Below are 19087 nucleotides of genomic sequence, written 5' to 3' on the forward strand. Positions count from 1 at the left end.
GTATGAGATAGCCCATTTATCGAGGAAGGCTATATATCATCACGCTAAGACAAACATGAGCCACGCGGGTGAAACCGCGGCGCTCAGCTAGTAAATTATAATACTTGAACCTTTCTCAAGAATCTCTACCGCTCTACCTATTATAAAAACCGCATCAAAATCCGTTGCGTGAAGCGACTTGGCGATATAGGTAGGTACCTATGTAGTTACTAGTTATGCGAAATAATTGCGAAATACTGCCAGTTCGACTGTGTGTATCTCTTATTCAAGGGATTGTATGCAACTCTCTTGAAATTTTACTGAAAATATTTCAATTGCGTGATGTATGTCAATATGGCTGTAGGTATATCTACAACAAAGTTGAAAGCTTTGAATGAATTTTTTTAATAGATAGAGCTACTATAAAACGCATTAAAATTAAAAGGAAATTGACCATTGACGCCGTGCAAGGCCGGGTCGGGTCGCTAGTTGCTTAATAAACTACTGATCAAAATGTATAACCGCAGCGTGGTTAGTCATGTAAATAGGTAGTCATTACCCATTCCTTCAAAATAAAGATAATAGAAACTTAAGAAACAACAAGGAAAACTTTAAATACTTGCAAATATTAGGCGTATGCTTAAAGATTGCGGAATGTGGTTTTCCTATAAAGCGCGGTTGAAGGCAAAATTTGTGGTTCCCGCTACACGATTTACAGAATAACAATTTTCAAAATAAGTCCGTAAATTGTTAATTTTATTTACATCTTTTTTGTAATAAAACAATTAATTCAAAAATCTCTTAAAATATACATACCTAATTGTAAAAGGAATCCCAAAATGATGATGGGGATCGTGTTACTAAAAAACGTACCTACTTATGTAGAAACTCAAAATCGAAAATTTATTTGATCCTTGCAGGGACGATATACTTTTAGGCTAGTATTGTTGGAATGGAACTAATTTAGGTACACATGATTTACTACCTACATTAATAAATTAAAACGAAAAAACTTTTTCAACTGTGCCCAGTCATTCAACTGATGAAAATATTTAACCTCCAAAAACGTTAAGTCACGGGTCTTATTAAACGCGAAAATACGTTTATAAAAAAATATGATAATTTCAGTATCAACTCTAGATAAAAAGCTTTTTTAAGTAAAGTATGTTTCTATAAAAAGTACGACATGGGGTGGGTTTACATCTCAACTGTACGTATGTAGGTGCATATAAATGAATATAATACGTAAGTCGTAAGTAGGTACCAACGACACTTAATATTTTATAGTATTAATAATTGGGTACCTAGGCTACTTACTACTTCATTTTAATCTATAATTATATCTTTGATATATGTATATATGTAGTAATATTTTAAAGTTACAAGCACAATTTGATTTTAGTCAGAAATTACAATCCTAGTTAGGATAAGAAAAAAAATTAGACTGGTGATAATTTTGCTAAATAATATTTTCCTGTAAGTATTTGGTTAAACTAATATTTGTCCGAATGCTATATATAATGCATAATCCGCTCTATGTTGGTTATAATTTAACATATTAATAGGCTACAGACAGTTTTATCAAATACAGAACGTACGTAACGTAACGGTAATTCCATAATAATTAGATAATTTTGTAATATTGTAATGAATAGGGAAAAGCTTACTTCACTTACATTTAATTTCGTAAATGGTCATATTAATACAAGCAACAAAATGTGAACGGTTGTACAAATGATACTTCCTGGCATATATGAATGATATTTAGTTTGGATCTCCTGTCATAATGTAATGTTTTAATTTTTTTGGTAAATACACATTTTATTATTATGTATATTTTTATGTTGTACTATGTATATTTTTATGTTGTATCTACCTCTGGCTAGTGGTATTTAGACAACGATTTTAGACCATACCTATTATGTCTTATTGTCACGAGCTTTATAGACAGAAACTTTTGTTTCTGTTTGTAATATGGACTTTCTATTGAATTTGCAATTGAATTCTATGATCCATATCATCTCAGAGACCGAGACAAATCATGTCTTATAACAAATAGATAAAGTGACTTTGACCTATTTTCACATCACTTCAGGGTAACTGACTATCGGAAGTCTTGGGTTTAAAAATATAATAAAACATTTGTCATGAAAATAAATACGATAAAGATTATGAAGTACTTAAAGTACTTCTTTCAAAGAGGAATTAAATTAAATTATCCGATGCTAAATATTTTTATAAAAATAACTCTAAAAAAATAAAATTTACAAAATATCGCATCTGATCTAATGTTCTTAAAGAATCTGATATTTCGAAATGTTTAAGTTGTTGATATAAAAAGTTATTTTGATCTTTATGAATAAATACGGAACGCTAGTTGAGATGCTTGTCACATTTTTAAGTGTTCCGACTTCGAGTATTTTCGAATTGGGAACTTGTCCAAATAGCTCTCATTAAATAAAAATAGCCTGAGTGGCGATCATTAAAAGTATTATAGGTTTAAATAATTAAGTCAATTGATACGTGAAAATCCTCTATACATTTATGATTTTTGTAACCATGCTACAAAATTGTCTTTTTAAATTGTTTAGCGATTAGCGAATGAAAAGACGCCTGATGATCTTCGCGACCTATAAGGGAGAGGAGTGGAGAATGGTAACAGAAAGATTTGGGTTTACCAATAGGTTTGGGCATATAAGATACCTAGATTATTTTATTAACGATAACATTTAGCGCGGATTATTTAGACAGAGCGATAGAGGATCGTACCTCAGTGCGAGTTTGGTCCCATTCTAGTAAAAGAAATTTTTTTTTTCAATTTTTAGCTATGTGACAAAGAAAAAGAGACGGAGAAATAGAGATTTTTATTATAGAGATCACATATTTCAGCAACTCCAAATAAATAGAATTACTGCTGTCGCAATGTCTTAAAAAAATGAATTTGTTAAATAACTAAATCCTCTAAACGCTACTTTCAACTGAGGTATCAAGTAAATAGGGCCAGTGATAGCAGTTTTAGCGCAAGTTCAACTGTTATCGTCGCAAAGTTAAAATGTGGTAAACATAAACGTTATGTTATATTTGGCTAGCTCGTAACATGTTATGATGTCTCTCCCACTAAGCCCGTGAACAAATTACCTCTTTCACTCACTTAAATAGTCCAAAGAAATCCACGCGAGCGGAATCGCGAGAGTTGGCTATAAAATAAAATTGTAATTGCCTGCTCTTCTAGTATTTTGGCAGAAAGCGTCGGAATATTTAGAAAAATAACATTTAAATGAACGTTTCGCGGTATTTTCTAAGGTAATAGTGGTTGTATGTAGCAACATTATCATTTTCAGATTAAAATTAACCTATTACTTGTAAGAAATTTTATTGATGGATAAGTTATTGAAATATAAGGTGATTCTTTTTTCGATTCAAAATACAAAAAAACGTATATTTAAGATACCTATCTATTGGATTGCTATTTCTCACTAGTAATTAGTAGGTAAAATTAACTTATAAAAAGTAATACATAATTAATATTCTAGTCTGATTTATAATACAACAAAATTTGTATTTATTGCAAATTAAAATACAATGTAGAGTTGGTATAGAGAATGAAAAATATAATACTGACATGCATTAATATTTAATCGTAGCAAACAGAAGGCTTTGCCCTGTCTACCATAAAACTTGTGACAGATCCGTCGATTGTATTTATTGTAATGGATTTGGGCTCGGAAGTTTATTTGCCGTATTTCTAGGTTAATATTAAGCGCAATGGCCCCAAACAGAATAAATTGGTGATTTTCCTGAATTTTCTCTTTGTGCGAAATGATTTACGTCGTCATCTGAATCCCTTCGCCTTATATTTGACGTGGATAGCACTTCCACGCGGTTCTATTAATTGTTTCCTGTGGGATTAATTATTGCTTCTCTGCAACTTCTCTGATATACTGTGTATGCAATACGATTGTTAGTGTTTTATATGTTAAAAGTTACGCTTAAATTTGGTTTCATAATGTAGAGAGTAGAGACAATTTGTTGTTGATTTAAAAAATTAAATGTTATACAGGGTATAATAATATTGTTAGTAATTGTTTTTATTTGATGATTGTTGTTTAAAAAATGAACTATATCCAATCAATTATCCACTGCATGGGTTAAATATAAACTAAAATAACAAATCCTGAAGCAAAGATATGAGCAAATATGCTAATCCATAATTATTAACGAGCATTTATGTGAACCAACAAACATGCCAATACAATTACATTACAATTATCCTGCTCATTGATTTTTGTGGCTTTGTTTTGATTATTACCAAAACGATTTATGCTAACGATATTCGAAGCCAAGGCCACAAAAACAACAACGAATAACAACGAGTCATATTGAATTCGTGAAGGAGTTCTGCCAAGACGCTTTCAATTACGGCGGCCGAAAAACAATGTCCTTCAATTACCGCTGTCCTTGGACCGCAGTAGTGCAGTGTGCGTGTGATCTGTCCGAGCCCATTTGTCGATTGATTCCCAATATAATGAAGGGTACATCGTTACATTGGAGCTAGCTGTCAGAGGCGGTCTTCCACTGTATAGATTTGAGAGTGGTGTGAGTGAGGGGGTCACGGCGGGGGGTGGTGGGGTGTATCGAACGCTGCGTGCGCACCCACGTTGCGTATTGTCATCCCGCCCGCTCTCCGCCGTTTCGCATCTCGCCGACCTAGTACCAAGGTGCGTGCTATTTGATTACGCCACGCGCCGTGTGACCCCATGTTTATATTGGCCTTGATGTTACTTTAAAATGATTAATTTATTCACCTTCGATTATTAAGTTGGATGTTATAATTTCATTCATGATTATGACATACAAATATATGTTAGGGATTGTTTTGAGACAAGAATAAATATATCTACAATTTAAAAGATGATTAGTTTAGAAATTTTAGTTTTTTTAATTCATTAATACATAACAAAGATCTTGAATTACTTTTTTATGTGTAAAAATATACGTATCACTATATTTACGAACATAATACATAATATATAAAAGTCCACCAATAAAAATATCCTAAAGGAAAAAAAATGTATGTGACGACTGCGATAATAAAAACAGTTAAATTTCAATACAAAGCAACAGTTATTTGAAAATAAAAATATTAGAGAATACAGTAACAGCACGAAAATAAAAAAGAATTATAAATTTCTGTGAAGGACAAAGCTTCAAAACACGCTCTATGGAAGCGCCCTAAGAGAGTTTTCCACAACTCACTAACACCAATTCGCCGTCCGTAGCCACGCAGCTTTTCACGCACACACGTGCTCGTAACAAAATAAGCGCCTGAAACTTTGAGCGGTCCCGTGAAACAGCGCCGCGTCTCGCTCGCACGCAGTCCCCTGTCCTATTTCAACAGGTTTCGCTTTTCAGCGGTTGCAGTTCGGAACGCGTGCCTGTAGTAACACAGCACAAACAGTGCGAGGAACACACGTCGTATCCGAAAACTGAAAACACAGTTTCACTGACAGTTCCGACTTTACCTGACATTCAGCGCCGTCCTCCGGCTTTCGGCGCCTTATCGCGTGTACTGATACGAACTAAAATATTTCGCTACGGACAAGATTTATATTTGGATACGATGTAGCGGCATGTGTTTTGTGGATAACATTTTTCAGAAAGTTTTGTGAGTCATGAATGCAAACTTATTGTGCCAAAAACAGTAATAAAATGAACATAATGATCGTTTTAGGATACGAAAGTTTGTTGTGATGTAATAGTGTTTTGATTAGAGTTAATATTAAAAAGTTGACACGATGTAAGATCTGGATGTTATCAATGTTTACCTCTTCTGTGTTGTGAGTAATAGTTATTAAATAGATGATAGATTCCTGTAAGTGAAGTCTTTTAGACTGACGAAGAAACAGCAAAAGGTTGTGATAATTAAAAGCAAACTTACGTGGAAATTGCAATTTTCCGTTTATCACTTACAGACTTATCAATGAAACTTCGGTTGTACTTTTCTCATACGTTGTGAGTAAAATTATATATTTACTTATACAAAAGCCGTAACTATAAAGTATTATCTTTTAATCTGGCGGTATATATAGTTATATTTCTACTTTTCTTTATCGGCAATGCAAAACGGTTGTGTTATACAAAGAACTATTATTCTTTTTATAATTTCCCTTGAGGTTGTGAATGCTACAATAAATGGACTGAAGGCAAATACTCCAAAATTTATGATTCAGATAAAGGACAAAATTGGTGAATAAAAGTTGTGATGAAATTGGACATTTATGCGTACCCGAGGGTATCGAAAGTGGCTTCATATGTAAAGGTAAGTTTTAGTTGCGTATTGTTGATTGTCAATAGAAAGGAACTTTGTAGTTCCGAACTTTGTTAGACCCGAATTTGTGATAACGGAATATTTTAATATTGTTGAAAATAATTATATTTATAGCACCCTATATGGGTTTTGTATAGTTTATATAAATATCAATAGACATAATGTAATGTAATATAGTATTTATTTTTAAGTAGTGGTAATAAGCGCTTTCATTTAAAATTTTAACAGCTTCAATACTCACTAATAAGTTTCAAATGTTCGAACGCTAACTATTCGAATTAGCAGGCCACGATAGATTGCGGTTTACCAACAAAGTACAATATTCAGCTGCTAATTTTGATATTGGCAGCTTATTATTAGATTACAGAGGATTCGAAACATGTTTAGTACGATTTTCGATTGTCATTTTCAATTTTTGAATCATCCACAACCTGAAATTGATAAAACATACGATGTTCAATGTAAATCAACGCATTGTAGAGTTTGATGTGTGTTATTTTAAAAACCAACATTTGACCTAGGTACTTGTTTCCTTTATACATGCATGTGCCTCTATTCCTGCAAAAACTACAAAAATTATACTTTCGATACATGTTATATTTCTGTATGAAAACGAACATAGCGCTTATTAGGCCAATAATTGTATCTACATATTATTTAATAAATGAAAACATTCAACATGGCCTTGAAACCAAATTTAAGTTAAAACTTAATTTAACAAATAATTTATGTTAACAAAATTTCTATCTTTCTAAGTCTATATGAAATAAATAACCGTCCTATAACACACCAGCAAAAAAAAATGGATTAACAGCGATACGGTCGGATGACATACTTGTCTGTAAACTAGTTCTCTTATTAAAAGGTTTTCATCTTTGTTCTTAGTCTCCGTGGAAATTGCGAAAACAGTTTTTCCTATCTCACTCAAAGGAAATCGGATTCTGTAGATAGAATGAGATGTTCTCATTACAGGTGTTTTTTCACATGTATACCAGAAGAATAGGGTGATACATTGATCATTACTTTCTAACGAACAAAGAAAAAGCATTTAATTTGTAGTTATGTACTCAATATTATGTGTTATTTATGTTCATTACCTATCCCGTGTAAGTAATATCAAATATGTAGTTTTCAGTCTTTAATTCTGCAATGTTATAATAAGGTATTCATAATTCAATTTTATATTCATTAACATAATTATTTTTAATTCAATTGCTTATTCTAATAAAAATAATCAGTTAAATAGCTTTAAAGCAAAATTAGATATATTTTGAATCGAGTGTAAAATAGTTTGCAAAAATAGGAATAACGAGGCGTCGGAGCTTTCAATTATATATTATAACTAGCTTCCGCCCACGACTTTGTTCGTGCATCCCCGTTTTCCCCGTTCCCGCAAGAATTTCGGGAAATCCTTTCTTAGAGGATGCCTACGTCCTAACTCCTAACATCTACCTGCATGCTAAATTTCAGCCCGATACATCCAGTGGTTTGGGCTGTGCGTTGATAGATCACTATATCAGTCATCTTTTAGTTTTATATAGGTATATGTATAGATTCGTGATTATTACACATTTAAAGTAAGGATATTTAATAAAAAAAAAACATCATATTGATAAACTATAAACAACTTCTAAGGCGGGTAAGATAATATTTCTTGCTTTCTAAAAGCTCACTCGTCGTTCTAAAGCTTATTCTTATTTGTTAGTGGTGTCGTCTTATAATAAATAATCACAAATTTCTCTTAGATATGTGAACCATCTCATATAAATTGAGCATAGAAACACAAGGAAAATATAAATCTTTCAAAATATGTAGTCGTTAGCTATTAATAGTACGTTTTATAATTTTGATAAGACTCTTCGTGGGCAGTAAATCATTTCGTCCTTACGTATTTAATGAAACTCAGGTACGAGATAGTCTGGCAAACGTCATAATACGTTACGGTAAGAAACGTCATAATGACGCAAATTTAGCGAACACGTCAAGCAAGATTGTGGTTTTGGAACAGCGCGACTCCTTTCATATCTTCTGCTACGATATTTTAATAAAGTTCAAACCGTAGGCGATGTTTAATGTGACAAGAGTTGTTGGAAAAGGGTACTTTAATAGAGTTATATATGGGGTTGTAAGTTGTAAGTAAATTTTAGAAATATTTTATGCCAGAACTATATGTATATACCTATGTGTATTACTTTAAGAAAATTTAAAAGATCTATGTTATTGTCGCGTTAAGATTAAATATAATATTTAGTGTAAGCGAATATTAACGTAATGTAAAGAATATTGGAATGTTGATAAAACAATTAGTAGGTACTCTTAAATTAAGTTAAAACTTTTTTTTTACGCCGCAATAGGGGAGCGCTTGGCCACGATCTCGCCTGATGGTAAGCTGAGATGTGGCCCAAGATGGAGCGCGCTTCCCTAGAATGTACCTGTTCACTTTTCTCTTGAAGACCCCCATATTACATGTAAAGTTTAAAGCTTTGGCTTGTTCCACGTCCACCGGGGTAATGTTCATAAAGCTAATACATATAAGTAAATTATTATGTGTTATTATTATGCAACAACAACTACCACTACAAAATAATTACAAATATAAATAGCGGGATGTTAAAACGCATTTCATATTTTTTACATACAGTTTTGATAGAGGGATTATTAATCTTATAATAAAGGCAAGACGGAGCTTTTTCGTTAATCGTACTTTATCATCGGCTTATAGATTACTTCAGTCAGTTTACATCGAATAAATAGGTGGAGACTGATTGGTGCGAATAATTTAAATGATTCAGCTGTAATCGTTACTCACGGTCAATAAAACTTTGTGCACTATTCAGAATCCAACCAAGCGTAAATCATCTTAACGCAAATTAGCTACAACTCGTGTTTATGGTGCACATAAATAACTAATTACTAGTGAAATTTGTTTTGGACGGAGGTTATCACGGAATAGTGCGTCTCTCTTGATCAACTTGATTTATCTTTCAATAAATTATACGAGTTTCATAGATATTACATTAATGTCTGAAAGTAGGTTGTTTTAAATTAGTTGCGTCGATTTAGGATTGTAATATGAATAGGTACTACATATATAGAAATTGTAAACAGAATATTTAAAACGTTAATTAAATGTACATCGAGGCTCTACAATCTACATGCTCTATTATTGTATGCAATAGTATTTCATGTTAGTATTTTAGAAAGTTGAAAATTAAAACTATATTAGTACATACCGCTTTCTGAAATATTTTCGTAATACAACATACATATATTCAGGTTAACTGTGGTAACTAAATATGTAGTTTTATATCGTAAGTGAATTAATATTCAAAGTGGTATACATTTATAACTCATCTAGAAGTAGCCTTCATTTCATTAAAAATCACAACGGAAGAAAACCCTCTACATATTATATACTATACCTATGTATACACGTGTATAATTTAGGAGACAAAAATAACGCCTACATAATTAGACATAATTAAACACGAGTAATTCATAAGCGAATCGGTTATGTCTGGGCATTTAATAAATAATTACGTCGAGTAAAACAATACATTTAAAATTTGTCATCAGTACGAATATTTTAGTCTCGACTGTAGCCGCATAACAGTTGTCGATGAGCCAAATCTCTAACGATAACATCTGCCAAGGCAGATTCTATCGCCATGATACATACATCGACCTTCTATTGTCTCCCACTGTGGAACGTTTCTCGGGAACGATGTGAAATATTACACGAATCGGAGATTACAAGCGCCTTGCGTGTTTTATTTACATATCACTGAGTGTTCGATTGTAAACTTTTTTAAATTTAACAGAAAAGTGCTTTCATGGATTACATTTAGTATAAATTGAATTTTGATTTTGGTTATTAAATAACGAAATGTTAAAATAAACGGAAATTGTTTACATTCATTTTAATTTATGATGTAGATTATATTTTAAAATAATTGTTTCATTTAAAACGAACTTGTTTTGAGACAAATGTAACTTTTTCATAAAATGTTGGAACCTTGCTAGTTTCTTACGTTTCAACGACAGGTGGTATATCAATGTCGTGTACAGTCAGCAACAAAAGTTAGCTTAAAGATGTACTGAATAAACATTTATGTACTCATAACTACTAACAGATGTTATCCGCATATTTTAGCTGTTGAATTTATTTTGGTTTAGAAGTAACATGTCTTCCACAGATCTACTTTCATTGCCGACTGTACGTGATAAATGAATGCTTCGTAGAAGTAGTGTAGCACTCGTTAGAATGCTATCTAATGACTTACAGTACAATATATGAAAAAGCTCTATCTTTTTGCACAAGTATTGCAGCTGAATAGCTGAATTTAGAATTAAATATCTGCCAACTTATGGGAATTTCATTATTCTTGATATTAAAACTCTCATACACCTTTCATTCATTAATTCGTAATATTATTCACTCAATCTTCAATAATAACTATACTTTATCAAATCAGATAAAGCGATGTTCATTTGACGACTGACGAGTCAATGAGATCTTAAAAGAAATATGGAATTGAAAGTATGTGGGTACGTAATAAAAAAGTCGTAATCTCAAAAATAAAGCAGAGTAAATAAAAATAGTTTTAATAAAATAAATATTGCGAAGATATTTATTGCATCAACACGCGAGTCAAGGCTGCTGTGATGAAAAATTTGCTTACAATAGAGCGCTGCACGTTATGATTTATGCAGCAACGTCATTAATGTGCTGGTAGAATAATACTATTATTGTTATGTTTTATATTTCCTGTATGAAGTGTAAACTTTGTTAGATTTTAATTTATGCCATAATTATCTGTGCAAGTATATTTTATTATGCACCGCTTGGTAATCAAAATATTATTACACCTACCTTCATTAAAAATGGAGTATTGGATAGGTAATAATGAGTATTGCAGAGATATTGTTTTGATTACTATAAATTTATCTAATTGTTTATTGATTAAACTAATGAGCGTACTTAGATGCTCTTTTAAATACAGAATTTAAAGAAATGCGCCATATTTTCGTTGTTGTGAAGAACCACTGCTAATGACTCATAGATCTACGTTTTATGCAACTATAGTATCGGTTTTAATAAAAACAAAGAATGTTTCTAATAATAATGGTATTAATATTGAATGTTTCGTACACAATCAACAATCTCGGTTCCAAAGCCCACCCACTACCGCCACAACCTATAATTATAAAACAAACTAAAGCAAACTTTGATTGCAATGTATGTAAACCAAAATTTGTACATCATAAAAAACATTAAACGAATTTACTATATACTCATAGCGCATTACACACGCTGTGCTCGCTCTATGTTGTCGAGTTCATTTTCAAATATTTATAAAGTTGTACGTCGGTCGCATTTCCCGAGTGTCCTGGACAGATTTTATTTGTCAGAATTCACAGTCCAATATTTCGCCTTGTAAAAAGCAGAAAACTAAATGACTATACTGAAACAAATTACGCGCGCTCTCCGTTCGCAGCTTTTGATGTTCATCTCCGCGCCCGGGGTGTAACGTGAAAACTTTTCGCATTTCAGATTTTTCTCATCAATTCAAAGTGCACGAAATTCTCATGCAATTTACGAGTCACGATACACAAGTGCCGAAAGCAGTCCGTGACACTTTTTCGATCAAGTGCACCGTTGTTGTACACTTATTTTACATGCTACGATTTTCGTTGAAGCAGGATTCATAATTGACATTCACTCGTACTATTTCTGAGAACTCTTCTTTGAAAATTGACGTTTAATTTAACTTACCTTAAGTCTTAACTATTCTATGAGGTGTCTAAATAATTAATAATATTTGGGGATATGGTTAGGGAGCCAGGTGCAAATTTGGTTAACTATTTCCTCTCAAGAGATAATTCGTCAGACGCATGAGAGTATAGTATTATAAAGCCTCGTGAACGTCAGCTGGCGCTCGGTTGGGGGGGTGAGCGGTTGTAGCCTCCCACGCACATAGGAAAAAAAATACATTCATTCATTCATTTCCTCTCAGCTAAAAATTTGTCAAATTGTAGCTAACCCAATATCTCAACGAAAAAAAATAGTCAGCTGGTTACAACATGGTGTATTATACGTCAGCTGGTGTCTCGAACATGAAAGTTAAATTTAAAGAAAAATTTATTTTCCGTTATTTCCTCTCAAACAAAAATTTACCTGATGATAGCTTATATGTAACTGTGGATAAATATATATGTCAGCTGGCTGTATCTTGGTGGAAAAACCGTCAGCTGATACGGGAGGCTACAACCGCTCTTCCCCCCAACCGAGCTCCAGCTGACGTTCACGAGGCTTCATAATACTATACTTTGATGCATTTTACTAATTACCGCTTGAGAGGAACTTGGTCATAAAATCTGCTGCTGGCTCCCGGACCAATAGCTATATTATGATATGACGTTTTATGAGTTTCTGTCTTATTATGTAAATACTATATTAGTATACTACAAAAAGATGTAGTATGCATCTGTAATTAAACCGTCACAGAACCAACAAAAATAAATGTCCCGTTTTGTATATCTACAGGCTAATATGAAACTTTTTCTTACAAAAATAATCTTCCAACATGGTGTATAAAACTCATCTCAATTTTAAATAACAAACTGTACACATTCATACCGAAAGAGACTGTATCTTTTAAAGTTTAAAATACTAGTTTTTATTTCATAAAAATTCTTCATTTTAGCTTTCAGAAGCCACAGTTTATAATAGAAAATATGTAGGTAGTAACCAGAATGTAACATTAACGTTGACACGCGTAATATGTGGACTTACGTCGTCGCAAGTATTTAATTAAAACAAAGTTGTACGAAAATCTCGGAGCATATTTCATAGAACTTAGTGGGGTTAAGTTGACGCAATGCGGTGTGAAGATGATTTTTTCACGTAGAACAAAGATATTATGGAAAGCGTACCTCTTTCGAGAAGTTATTTATATCGTCTATAAACTTTTTATTCTTTCATATGGAACACGATCCTTTTTTTATTAAGCAAGACACTGAAATACTCCCGAATATATATTAATGAATTCGTTTCTTTACATGATTTCTAGATGTATAACAACAAAGAAAATGTCACAATCGTGATGTTTTTTTTTCACTAAAATTAAAAATATGTTGAAAATGTTGAGAATAATTAGCACAACACACCACAAGTAAGATCTGCTTGTAATTGAAAGTGAATAATAGTCTGAACTATTTTTAAGAGCGACAGAATGTCACAGTGACTGAAAGCTCGTGAGTCGTGTTAGTAATTACAAAACTTTTATACTCATTTGCATAGCTTTGGTATGTGCTATTTGCCTTTCTTTTGTCCATTTCAACCTTAGCTATTTAAACATTAAGAAGTTTTTATTTTAAATATTGGCCAAGGCCATCTAAAGATGGACATTGTTTTCATAATAGCGTGTAGGTAATACTTACTTACATAAAATACTTTTCAGTATATATTTGTTAATGTTTGCATAATTTAATAGCTATAACTTTCAAAAATATAACCTTAATCGGATAATGTTTATCGGTTTAGAGCATAATGTATCACATTTATTTGATTATTTTAATCAATAGTTTTGTTCAGTGTTCGGAGTAGGTATTAGTAGGTATATAGTACAATTAAGATAGTTAATAAATATGTATTAAGAAACAATAGCAAGGAGTATTAACATAGAATAAGTGATAATTTTATCAAAGTTTTATTTCATCAAAGATTTCTTACCTTTAATATCTACCAATAACCATGAATGTAGGCATTTTATTACTATACCTAAATAATTTAAGGGCCTATCGCACGCATAGAGTTTGGCTAACGAAAGATGAGACTGGCTTTTTATTTCGAAAATTTATATGGCAACACTTATAATTACGTAATTGTTATTAAAACCTGAGTTGTTGATGTGTCAAAGTGAAAATTATTTCCGCGATTTTAGTGATTTCTAATTGAAAACGAGACGAAAACATTGAAATGCGACTTAAAAAAGGTTATTTTTACTATGATTAGTAAATTTGAAAAGAAACAAGTTGAAAGAGATGTAGTTTTCAAGGAAAAACAAGAGTGTTTACGTGAAATATCTCAATGCATTGTTAAGTGTGACTTTGATATTTTGATACTATTCATTTTGATTGCATTGTTTAATATTTATTATTTTGCAAGTAACATGGATGATACCAATAGTCCAGTTATAAACTATTCAAGCAATAATAAAAAAAAATTGAATGATCTGTTTCGTTCAAAATGTTTAAAGACACAAAATCAGTAAGTATCTTGACAATGATCTTGACGAGATTTCTTCTATGACCGGACCATTTTATTCGTGTTGGAACTTGGAAGATAGTATAAAAAACGAGATAGAATAACTGCAGAAACGGAAGGGTTCATAATAAGAGTCAGAGATAATGATAGTAATTCTTACTATTCACTCGCGGTTGAATTTTTAGATTGATTAAACAAAATTTAATTGTATTTTTATTGTGTTTTTTCTTGCTTTCATTCTTTTATGTCTATCTGTATCACTTAACTGTACTAAGTATATTACATAAAACAATATTATAAAGATGAAGAGTTTGTTGTTTTTTTTTTTGCTCGTAAGAGAAAATAATAAATAAAAGTATTAAAACTATATTTCCAACTATAACCTAAGTTGCCATATGTTGATTTTTTGAATTTGCCGCCTTTTTCCAGTCTCATCTTTCGTTAGCCAGACAATATCTATCATTTTCAAAAGGGTTCTCATAAGTCATAGGTATATTGCAGCTAGGTTTATACCAATAATAATACGGTAACCATTCACATGATAGTAACTGTTTGTCAAAACACAATTATTAATAGTTTTCAGTAGATATCTGATTGATTAATTAGGACCACGCGTTGTTTTGCCAAGTTGTACATTTTAACGTGACAGCTATGGATGACAAAATCGAATTGTATTGATCGTAAATTGTTATATTGACAGTAGACCTACTAATAAACTACGCTAAGAACAAAACAATCTATTTGGCCTTTGACTTTCGTACAATGTATGATCATTCTACCGTGTATTAATATTATTAAAGAAAATCAAGGCAATTTTTATAAAAATCAGATCTTGTGTTTAAAATAAAACACATTAAGTATGTAATAGTGTCCGACCGAACTTTCGGTTTCGGTTTCGGTTTCGGCCGAGTTTCGGCCAAAAATCAAGTTTCGGCCGCAGTTTCGGTTTCGGCCAAAATCGGCCGAAACTTTTGCCGAAACCGAAACTTATTTCGCAAGTTCAGTGAACTTTGTGAACAACGCTTTGACGGACGCTGTCAAAGCGTTGGTTGACCCACGCTGGTGGAAACAATTTTTGATTATCTATGTTGAGATTGGAACTGGGTGTAATTGTAATTAATAATTATTATTTTTATATAAGAGGTACCTAAAAGAGACTTATTATTCTTCTAAGTACAAATACCAATCCAAAGTATTAAAGACTCTTTAATAAAGAGAAAGATCTCAAAATACCAAAACTTAGTATTTAAAGTAACAGTAACAATTACTGATTTGATTTAGATGACTGATTTTACCGAGAACTTAATTTGAAAAAATAATAAAAATTAAATTTGTTATTATTAATATTTTAAGAATATTATTTTTTTTATTTTATATTAAATAAATGATTACAACAAATTTAATATACTGTGTTTTCCTTTCATGCCCTAATTAAGGCAAAATAATAGGTAAAATGCACCAAAGTTCAGTATTTTTAGAAATTTCATACTAGACCACGTGAGTTTCGGTTTCGGTTTCGGTTTCGGCCGAAACTGAAGCCACGGCCGAACATTCGGTTTCGGTTTCGGTTTCGGCCTGGAAACCAGTTTCGGTCGGACACTAGTATGTAAGTAATATGATAAAAGTTGTTTAATGAATGTTAGTTTGCAACATCTACTAAAATTAAAGTATGATACTATTTTCTTATTTACAAAATACAAAAATATTTGCCGAAACCCGGGATTGAACCGGGGACCTTTAGATCTTCAGTCTAACGCTCTCCCAACTGAGCTATTTCGGCGATATCTACATTTCTGAAATTACAAATCAATACGCATATTTGTTGTATAAATGATAAGAAATAACAACATTGTGGTAGTGCAGACAAAATCGTACCGTGTCTGCGAAGGCCTTAGTGAAACACCTCTCCTTCTACTTTATCTACACAAATATATAAAAAGTGAGATCTTATCGATAAAATTCCTACAGAACCAGAAAACTTAAAAAAATCGAATATTCAGTCAGGGAAACTATAGGTATGATTATCCTTATGATATTATGTTTTACATCCACAAATTAATACATCTTAGAAAAATAGAGTAACAAGTGCTAGCTTTGAGTTTTTTAGTATTTCCCCGCAAAGTCAAGAGTCACTAGCACGGCCGTAATTTATATCAGCCAAGTTCGACATAGTTTGACATGTGGCTGATTTATGGCTGAAATCCCGTTGCGTAGACGGTATGCTAATTTTTCACCAAGCCCTATTTTTCTATCCGTTGGGTTAGTTACAAACTTTTAATAAACATACTTTTGAAAGCGAAGGAAAAAAGTTTTGAGAATTTTACATGCAATTACACAGTTCACCTAGATGTGATCTATCGTTTCTGTCAAACGTCATATCCATTCAATCGTTCCTACAATCATCCATAGAATAATACAATATGTATTATTATACGTATTTATAAAAATCAACACTAATGATGCCTTTCATATGCAGACCCAATGTAAAGAAGAGAGGGTGATGCAGAAAATGTAGATACTTAAATAAAAATACAGTATATTTACCGGACGAAAAGTATCATTATCATGTTGTTAAAACACTTATTTTTAATTTTATTTTATAAATGTACATAATAATACGTGGGTTGGTAATACTTCGTATAGTTAATTAAGTAAAGATCAGCCTCGAGGGAAAAGTACGGTTTCCGCGGCTCGGATATTAGACGATGAATTTTGATAAAACATCCCATAATAAATATAATTTTAACACGTTCGCTGCATTACGAGATCTATCAGATCCCTTGCAGGACTTTTGTTTTGTGCGTTGAATATAATCGTGTTTTTCCACTCCTTGCGGGAGGATCTAACTTGTAAAGTTCTTTAAGTATGAGTAGGACAAATATACATATTTGCTTCCTACTTAAAGCTGAGTTCAATAACATTAAAAAATAAATTAGAGATGGATTAGGTCCCTAACGCACAGTACTGTAATTATATTCATTCCTTGCGTTCGGAGATATGTCGGTACTCGTGGAAACGTAGGCCTCGTAGACGCAAGAGAGGGAGGGTAGGCGGCGCGGGCGCTGCTTGATACGGTGTAGTGTTGTCCTAGCATCGATGTGGGAGCTCGCTCGTTTTGGAAATAATGCTCGCGTATCTAGGTGTTGATTATTTTTTATAAACAATGAGTTCTTTTAAAAGAAAAAAGTGTAAAAAATCTATTTATTTTGGTGAGATTTCTAACAAACTCAAACTCAAACATTTATTTATTCAATTAGACTTCTTCTACAAGCACTTTTGAAACGCCATTACATATTTTTTACATTTACCACCGATTCGGAAAGCAGTATCTACGGAGAAGAACAAAAAATCAAAGCCGGATTATACTGCTGCATCGTCCAGTATAATAAAAATTTTGGAAAATGTTCGGTAAACGAATTGTTACCATATGCGCGCAATGCAAGCAATCAATTTGTTTACCATGTTTTAATGAAAAACACTTTGCATAATTAATAAAACTATTTCAATCGACAACTGACATTCCCATCACTACTTACTACACATATTGAACTATCTTCGGTTGCGGTACGAGATACAATCGATATCTAATTTTTTTTTTGGTATTTGTAGTTTATTCAAATGTCATAACTGCGTGCGAACCTAGCAAAATATAAAACAATAGACTATCTTTCATCCACAAAAACTTCAAAGTATATGTCATTGTTTTCTGGAAGATATAAATTATTTTCAAAACTGTATCTTTAGGAGACTGATTAGGTCTCAAACGCACCAAAGGGTGGGTAAGTTTCGAGATCTTTTAGGTCTCCAAAGCACCAGCTGAAAGTTCTTTGATAATGATGGCGCAGTGAACGTGTTAACTAAACATTTTTAGAATATTTATTGCGTTCTGTGTAATTTTATACAGAAACTATAAAGTCCACAACAAAAGGTTTTCAGACGTTACAAATATTACTCTACATTTTCCATTTATTTCAAAAATGTAGTCGTTATGTAAATATGGTCCTATACATGCATAATTCAAAATTTCAAGTATCTCAAGAACTGATGATCGTGATATTGGAAACGATTTTTTATTAATATTTTGCCGCACTTTATCGAAATTCATTGTTAAAAGCGGGGCATGAGCCGCGAAGCCCGTATCCGTGCCAATCTAGATATCGATAAATTCTTTAACATATTTCAAAAATAAAATAAAGAGAACAAGAATTTCGCGTCACGGCGAGAAATTACAGGCGCTTTCCAATCAACGTCAAATAAATCAGTAATCTTTTCATAAAAAATTACGTCCGAGCAAATTCTCTAAATACAAATTATGAAGGAAAGAGCTCGGGGTGGGTACGAAAATATAACAATGGACTCGAGAGAATTTAAGGGGAGATCCTGCCCCAGTTTCCTCGTGCGCCTTCACCGTCGCCTAATGACTGTATGGTTGAGAAAATATGGAAATATTAAAATGAGCGAGCACTTGTTTCGTACGTAAAACAGTTATTCCTCAAGCTTCGCGCCTCCGT

The 19087-nt window shown here is 32.3% G+C and overlaps 1 non-coding gene across 1 annotated transcript; it reads right to left on the reverse strand.

Annotated features, from left to right (window-relative positions):
* Positions 1-16283: 16283 nt before the first annotated feature.
* Positions 16284-16356, reverse strand: TRNAF-GAA (transfer RNA phenylalanine (anticodon GAA)). The gene has a single exon. It is a non-coding gene; the product is annotated as a tRNA-Phe (tRNA).
* Between the last annotated feature and the right edge of the window lie 2731 nt (positions 16357-19087).

The sequence above is a fragment of the Colias eurytheme genome, chromosome 18 (genome assembly GCF_061535395.1).
Source record: "Colias eurytheme isolate Ceu_HAF_F1 chromosome 18, ilColEury1 Martin Lab GWU primary, whole genome shotgun sequence".
Taxonomy (NCBI): domain Eukaryota; kingdom Metazoa; phylum Arthropoda; class Insecta; order Lepidoptera; family Pieridae; genus Colias; species Colias eurytheme.